Raw genomic sequence first — 8,998 nt, 5'->3', positions numbered from 1 at the left:
ATGGTGAACACGATCCGATTAACATGAGGCAATCCTAGCTAATAGATCGTCTTATAAGCAACAACGCTCCATGTTTCCACCATCAAATCAATGCACTCTGTCCACACATTCAGGCTCGGCTAAGGCTTCCCCGCAACAATTGGCACGGTTCATGCTATTGTCCCTTGCAAGACGAACAGGAACACCATTTCTGTGGAGATTACCATATACGCACAAGGCAATGTTATTCGACTGGTTATAGGGAATAACTTATATGAGTAGAATATGTATAGATAAGGACTCGAGTATTATGTTAACTGGCGTATCAAGGAAATATCTTGTAGTTCTAGTCAGTTATGATTGTAAAGTATATATAGAGCTTTAGACTGTAAGGGATAAAGTCTCTATCTTGTAATCCTGACTACTTCGCCTATATAAGGAGGGGTCGGGTGCCCCTTGAGGGCATAACCACACCTTAGATCGTCAGATCAATAACACAATCGGCAGAATATTTCTCCGGACAGGAGTAGGTATTACTTCTCATCGAGAAGGCCTGAACCTGTATAAATCCTTTGTCTCATAACCCATCCACTTTCCTGCTTGTTCGCTACCCCTTTAATATTGCCAAAATCTAGTTTCGACAGTTGGCGCGCCAGGTAGGGGCAGCGTCAAGTTTTTTTGCCAACTAGTGCGATTGGATCTACATCAGGTATTACTTTGCCTTCCCTCCAGGGCAGGCGTACCGCTTCGGCAGCCTCCACTACAAGAAAAATGCTTTGTAGAGACATTTTTCTAGTACTATAGAGACTCTTTTCAAATGCCTTTACAATACTATAGAGGAATTTTAAAAAATGTCTAATAAGTGCCTTATGGTGAATTGTCTCTACAAACGAAAATGCATTTTATAAAATGTCTATAAGGTGGTAGAGGCATTTTCTAGAGACATTAAATTGTACCACAACCATATGAAACCAATGTAGAAATGAGAATAAAATATTTTCCCTTGTTTTTTGCCCATCCTTGAACTCATGATCTCTTGAACAAATCATTCTTATCTTCAAGGCACTAACCAACTCAACCCCATGTCATTCATTGTATATGTTTATGCTTTAAGTTACTTATATTTAGCCATTTAGTATACTTTTATTGTAAGAAGTGTCTCTACAGAGTTTAAAGTGTCTCAAGCAAATGTCTTTACATGTTAGACACATTTTAAAGTGCCGAAAGAATGCCTTTACAAGATAAAATCTAATAAAATGTGCTGAAAATATTTCTAAAGTGTCTCTAGAGTAAAAGTTTTCTAGACAATTTTGAAAGTGCCTCTATAAAGTGTCTCTACGCTATAAAACTCCTGATCTTAGAGGCAATTTGCAAAATGCCTCTACAAAAGTGTCTTTATATAATGTTTTCGTTGTAGTGCTCGACTTCATCACCGACAACTTCGGCAAGATTACTCTTCTCGACTCGGATTCGAACCAGTCGAGAAGAGACGGCGGCTTGGCCCCGTTTGGTCTCCCGAACTCGGCCAAGATCTACTCCAACATCATCTCTCCCGAGTTGGCTTCGAACCACTAGGGCGAGACCCCCAAGACTTCTTTCTCTTCACCAAGCCCAGCTCAAGACACACCGGTTTACCCGGTGATCACCATGCGACTCCTAGACGACCTCACCACCATATTCGGATCAAGGACATCCTCTCCCCGCAGGTCTCGATCTAATCTGACTTTGGCTCAGATTGAATCTGGCTCCAGGGAGGTCGGTGTTATCTTCCAGCCACTCGGATCTTGCTCATCTACCGAGATCGCCAGCTATCTCAGCCCTTCAAGCGATGGCTCTTGTGCGAACACCGAGACCATCAACTACAGCGACGTCGACGATGAGTACGACTTCGACAACTTCGCTTGCTACGACGATTACTATGGTCTACTATGACAGTTTCAACGATAACTTCGCTTGCTACGACTATTTCTATGACTTCTTTCTTATGCTCTCAGCACACAGGATGAACTAGAGCACAGTATTTGGCGAGGTAGGAAATCTATGAGAGGCTAACATTACATAGGATGCCTATGCACGAGCTTCTCTACATTGAGGTTGTTTGCCTCAAATTCCCCTTGCATTCCATTCTTAGCGCATCACATCGTCGAATCACAGAGATAGCGTTCTACTATTTCTCACAACTGCTTTCTCACAAAACAGAGGAAGGAGATGGTCATGGTTTGCAATTTTATGGTGCCGATTTCTGCCCTGAGGAGTAGTGGCTAGCTTATTTATTTATGGGCACTTGGAATTGAAGAGGCGCTAGCACTTTCAGTGCCTCACACCAACCAGACGAGAGGAGAAAAAGGAGAACATTTCGATCTGAACATTGGTAACACATTATTTGGTCACATACTCACATATATATATAACCAAAGTACAACGCAAGGACAGTATATTTTATTTTCTACAGTGAATTTTTTTTTCTGTGTGATTTAAGGCACTAATGAGAACTTGTACTGGGAGGTGGAAAAATATATTTTTCTATATGATGTTTGCCTCAACTTGATTCAAGTCATTCAGGTGGACATCATCAATTCGTTTTCTATTTGATCAATACAATCATATGTACTTGGACGATCACAGGATTGAAACCTATCTATTTACCTTGAGCAAGTGGAGAAGGAAGTGTAGTGTAGGATCGAACATCAAGAACTAAGCCAATCAAAGGGGGGTGAATGGTTGATGTATCCAAAAACCAGAACTTTTAGCGGAAACAAAAGTTACCCTCAATTTCGACGAATCGCGGTCTGACCGAAGTAGATGCGTCGGTCTGACCGAGATTGTATCTCCGGTCTGACCGCCAAGATAAACTGCCGTCGCCGGTCTGACCGCTACTAACCCGTCGGTCTGATCACTGCGATGCCGCCGGTGTCTCGCCGGTTAGACCGCCGAACCCGAGTAAACACGAATCGAAGAACTCTTGATGTAGATGACAACTTTATTACTTCTATCTGTGTTTACAAAGTGCAACAATAGCACTCCTCACGAAAATTTCGACTAAACTCGAAACCCTAACTCAACTCTCAACTCAATGCTCTCAACAGCGATACCAGGAAGTCTCACGCTCCCTCTCTATTTATACATGGGGTAGGCAGCCTAAAGTCACGAACTAAACTCATACAAGAAGTCCTAATCTATCTAGGAAACCTTGCCGTACAAGAAACCAACTTTACAAACTCCAATTATATCAAATTTGGACTCCTTCCAAATTCAACTTTGCATCCCATACACACACAATATGTCCATTGTATGCCATATGAAATCTTCACCAACCACGTATATTGATCGTTAGCCTAAGTATCCCACATGATATCTGACCGTCTGGACGTCACCTTATCTCCAAGTTAACTCCTGATCCATCACCGGCAAAACTCCCCCGCGAGGCATCAAGTCACATACACATGAATCAAACAAATAAACCATATTCCTAGACCAAGCTATCTCCAACTTAACTCATTATTAGCAAACAACAGTATTACATACGTATAGTATCTATCTAGAAGCCATAAATACAAAATATCCACGGATATCCAATCAAACTACCCGAAACCGAAACCGACGCAGAGTCGGCCGGTCAGACCGCAGGCTGGCCAGTCTGACAGGCAGCACCCACTCGGTCTGACTGGACCTGACAAAACAGCAGCACCTGAATAACACCTGTAAATCCAATCATCTCCAAAACCACTTCACCAATAATCCCCAAATATTAAAAACTATAATCTCATATGCCAATTGTTCATCATAGAATAAGAATCAAACACAATTTAATTTTACATCTAGTTATGCAGATCGACAGGTAGTGGCCGGAGCTCTGGCGAGGCAACGAGCGACATAATAGACCCAGAGTTCTTCTTTTCCTTTTTCTAGACCAGTTAAGGAGGGAGTGGGGAGGAGCTTCTCCTACCTGAATGTTGGGGAAGGGGTAAAAAGTTTCATATTACGCCATAGTTTTCTTTTCGGGAATACGCAAAAGGATAACGCACCTTTGTACCAAGAGGAATAAAATTTTACAAACGGGACCAAACAAAAAGGAAACAATAGCCAAGAGCTGAGAAAGAAAAAGAAACTAAAAACCAGAGGAACTTACCCCTATTCTCACACTACAAAATAGATGACCTAGTGACCTAGCACCCTACATAGGAAGTGCACCCTACATAGGAAGTGCAGGCTACAAGGCCCTGGCAAGCCGCCAGAGGGTGGTTTCCTGCACCACTCTGGCGGCTCCTACGCCATGGCCATGACGACCTCGGGCCAGGACGGTGTGCAGCGGCTGAACACATGTTATTCCTTTCCTTCCAATCCAAATAGACCAAGCACCAAGGGTAGGGTGCTAAGAAAATCATTACACTGCTTAGGAAATCATTTAATTACTGTCCAATTAAGTTATTCTCTCTCCGTTTTAAAATATTTGACACTGTTAACTTTTTAGTACGTGTTTGACCATTCATCTTATTCAAAATAATTATTTATTCTTTTTATATTATTTGATTTATTGTTAAATATACTTTCATGTACACATATAGTTTTACATATTTCATAAATTTTTTTAGTAAGACGAACGGTCAAATATGTGCTAAAAAGTCAACGGTGTCAAATATTTTGAAACGGAGAGAGTACATGGTGAAACATTTTATTAATACTGCCTTTGTGAAATCCCAGAATCAACTGGAGAAGACAAAAAAAAAAAACCTAACGAGATAATTATGCACGCGAGAAGTTATTCTGCCCAATGCTGGTCGTTTCACCGGCAACTCCACGCACTGAAATCTCGCAACGCGCGACGAGCTCTCCTGAGGTTTGCGTGACGAGCAGGACGGCCCCAGAAGATCCTTGCCTCTTGCAAAGGGGACAATCGCAACGCCAATCAAGTGAATTGGAGCACTGCAATTGGCAAATATTTTCAGTCTGCTAAAGGCTAACATGACAAATCATGCCTAAGAAGGAGCCTTGGAACGTCATCGTTGTTCATCTCGAATTCCAAATGGTTCATCTCGAATTCCAAATGCATCCCATCCTCAGGGTATCGCATCGTCGAACTACTGACACAGACATTCTATAGACGTTCTCTTCTCACCGCTGCTTTTCCGACAGACAGAGGATGAAGATGGTTTGGGCGTACAGTTTTCTAGTGCTGGTGATACTGCCGAAGTAGCAACAACAGCTAACCTTTTTATGGGCACTTGGCAAGGTAATTAGGGTTCTGTTTGGATCGAAGGAATATTTTTTAAGCCCTTCCTCAAATAACCTAAATTGTCCAAAAAGATCCAAAAGGATGAGCTAATTGAGAGCTATTTGGAAATAACCCACCAAAAAAACTATTCCACCCAAGAGGTGCTAATTGGGGCTATTTTGGGTAGGGCCCACTGAAAAATTGCATTTTCTCTCTATCTCTCTCCATGGGAAGTTACATTAAAGACCAAATAGCTCTTAAAATAACCGTTGGATCCAAATAACTTAGGGCTATTTTATTGGAGGGTTATTTTCTTGTGTAAAAAAATAGCTCTCAAAATAACTCTTGGCTAGTTCTCCAAACAGGGCCTAGATAAGATATATGGCACTTCAGTGCTACACCAGCCAGAGAAAAAGAAGGAAAACATTACTCTCTCAGCATTAGCTAGTTCCATGCATTTCTTTTCACACATATAAAACACTAGCGATATCGTGGTGCTCTCTCTATTGGTAAAATTATACTATTAGTAGAAGATGATCTAAACCGTTCATTATTAAGAAAAATTAGTAATTTACTAATACTACAGTGATTAGGGGTAACTTTGTCATTAATTTTTTTCCCACCTAGATCAATATATGGTCATCTATAAATATGTGGTCATCTATTGCTTTGGCATCATTCATATTCCATCAAAAAAGTCAAAAGAAGAAGAAAAAAAATGTTTGCACTCGTACGAGGAGTACTAATTAGCACTCGATGATCAAACGACCACTAAGGCACTAATTAATCACTATCATGCGCCAATTGAATTACTTCTGAAGAAGTGACGTTTTCAAATTGCAGGTTTCTGGAAAAGCAAAGACCTGAACTGTTTCTTTTGCAATTTTTTCTTGATTTCAATACCTCCTCAACATCTTTGCTTTGACTAGTATGCCATGCGTTTTGTTTAAGTGACGTGTCCTTTTTTTTCTTCAATACCTCCTCCTTAGAATGCTAAAATTGTTTTTCGGTAATTAACTTAGAGTGTCTATATCTATAAAAAATGATTTCGTTTGGGGTGGTGTATTATATTGTTTGATTTGGTATCACTTTCCTAGTATGTTCTTTTTAACAATAAAAATTTGTTTGATAGTCCCTCCGTCTACAAATTTAAGGGATTTTGCCTATATAATTGTATAGGCAAATTCCCTTATATTACAGTGCTAGCAAATCGTTTACTGGCCAATTAAAAATTGGGTTAATTGAATCCATACCACTATAACTTTACTAAAATAAAAAAATATCACTATTATTTGTTATATCGGCTACATGTTAATGGAAATTTCTAAAATTAGAACCATGCTACTCCAGTCACTTTTTTCATCCTCCTCTCTCATACCATCTCCGTTCCTGTCTCATTCCGACCACCGCGGCGGACTTCCTGACGAGGGCGGCATCGACGGCGAACTGGGCGAGGAGGCCCGGGTGAGTCGAATCGACGACGGCGAGGGCCGCGTCGACTGCGAGCTAGGAGAGGAGGCCCTACCAACGCCACCTTACTGCTGGTGGAACTGCCATGCCCAGCTTCATCGTCAACAAGCAATGGCCAAAGCGAACCAATCCGAACAAATCCAACCAAATCAAAAGAATTTATCCTTTCTCTCTTTTTGTTTTCTCATCAAGAAGAGGAAGAACTCACGGCCAAGAAACAAAAGTCGAGTCGAATCAAATCTAATCGAAGAAATCATGCTCCTGTTTTGCGCTCATCCAGCGATGAGGCGTTCACGGGTAAGGCCGATGCAGCGGTGGTGCCACCCCTGCATGCAGCAACCCAAGCCGTGGAAGGAGGCGGAGGAGGTCCTCTCCGGCTACGGCAGCGACGTGGAGGAGCAGTGGCAGATGCAGGAGGAGCAGTGGCGGATGCAGAAAGAAATAGCAGTGGGTCTGAGCAAATTAGATAGAATTACAGTCCCCCTCCCATCTACATATGGTAAAAGAATTTAGTGGGTTCTTTGTGGGGGCTCTCATAGTCTTCACGCCAGTAGTGGGGGCTCGAGACCCGCCGCTTCCGTGCTGGATACGCCCCTGCAGAGGCCCCCGTGCTGGATCCGCCCCTGCGGAGGAGGTCGTGCAGGCTCCCACCATTCACAAGGGTATGCCGCATGTTCACAAGGTCGTGCAGACTCCCCTCCACACCAACTGGGGGAAGAAAAAAAGAAAGAAGGAAGAAGCGGCAGGACGACGAGGACACGAAGGAGATGATGGAGAGCTCGACGGAGTTGACCATGGCGTGGAGGATCCCAACGGCACGTGCGGCGAGCAGGTGGAGGGCGTCGATTGCCGCGGTAGGGTGGGCGCTGGCGGAGAGGAGGGAATGGGCGCGGCGGAGCAGGGATGCGGTAAGGACGACGACGGTGGTTGTGATGACCTCGGCAACGGCGTCCTGGCCTCTTGGGAACGAGAGGATGGGAAGGAGGGAGGGGATGAGGACGGAAACGGAGACGGCGTGAGAGAAGAGGACAGAAAAAGTGACTGGAGTGGTATGGTTCCAATTTTAGAAATTTCCAGTGGCATACAACTGATATGATGAATAATAGTAGCATTTTTTCAATTTGGCAAAGTTGCAATGGCATGGATCCAATTAACCCATTAAAATTTGCTAGGAAATCGTTTATTGTCCAACTAAATTTTACATTGCAAAAGCGAAGTAAGCATGGCTGAACTGGTTATATTCCTTGTGGTGGATCCAAATCACCCCACTGCTCGTATTTACAACTAATTATTCTTTCAGTGGTAGGCGACTTACCGTCAACAACAAGACATTTATAGTGATTTCGTCAATCTCAAGATATGCCGGTCTAGTATTACGAAGGTGCTCATAAGGATAGAGTATGCGTGTGTTGTGAGTGATTGTGTTTGTACTATGTTTCAAAAAAATACATGGTAAAAAGGTTAATTTTTAACACAATCTTAACGAATCCCATAAGCAACCTAGAGATGACAAAACATATCTCTCATGAGCAAGACTGCGCGCGAACAGGGTGTAACAAGATTTGTATAAATTAAAACCATCTTATAGCTAAATATAAATATTTTGCTGACATGGTTATTATTTTGAAGCTAATAGCTTACTACACTATTAGACTTGCTCTGAGCTGGTCGACCGAAGTCCCGTCTCTGTCAAGCAGATGGGCCAATCACAAGGCCGATCAAACGAACAAGAGCACAACATTTGTCAGGGCATTTAACCTGTGAGGGGCTAACATGACATGCACTTCAATGTGATGATCCCTCAAATGGGCTTTCAGTACGTCACGGCGTCCTGGTTCCTCATCTCGAATTCCCCATGCATCCCATCCTCAGATCATCACTGATCATCGAACCACCGATCGAGACAACATTCTAACACAGCTGCTTTTCCCATGGGCATTGGATGAATATGGTTTTTTGGGCATTTGGGTTTTACAGTTTTCTAGTGCCCAGAGTAAGTAGCAGCAACAAGTTAGCTTAAATTTATAACATTTGCTCTGGTCCAACAAAAAATACCTGGCAAGCAGGCAAGGTACATAGGTACTCCCTACATTTTAACTTTGATCAAAGTTAAACTACTCTAAGTTCAACTAATTCTGTAAGAAAAATTAGTAATATTTACAACGCTAGCATAATTTTATTATAAATCTATAATTAAATAAATTTTAATAATATATTTGTCCTGGGTTAAAATATATTACTACGTTTTTCTATAAAATTAGTCAAACTTAGAGTAGTTTGACTTTAGTCAAAGTCAAAACTTTTTATAACCTAAAACAGAGGGAGTAGGAGATTTGC

The sequence above is a fragment of the Oryza glaberrima genome, chromosome 5, assembly GCF_000147395.1.
Source record: "Oryza glaberrima chromosome 5, OglaRS2, whole genome shotgun sequence".
NCBI classification, from domain to species: Eukaryota; Viridiplantae; Streptophyta; class Magnoliopsida; order Poales; family Poaceae; genus Oryza; species Oryza glaberrima.
The sequence above is the reverse complement of the archived record's forward strand: the minus strand, read 5'-3'. Positions refer to the sequence as shown.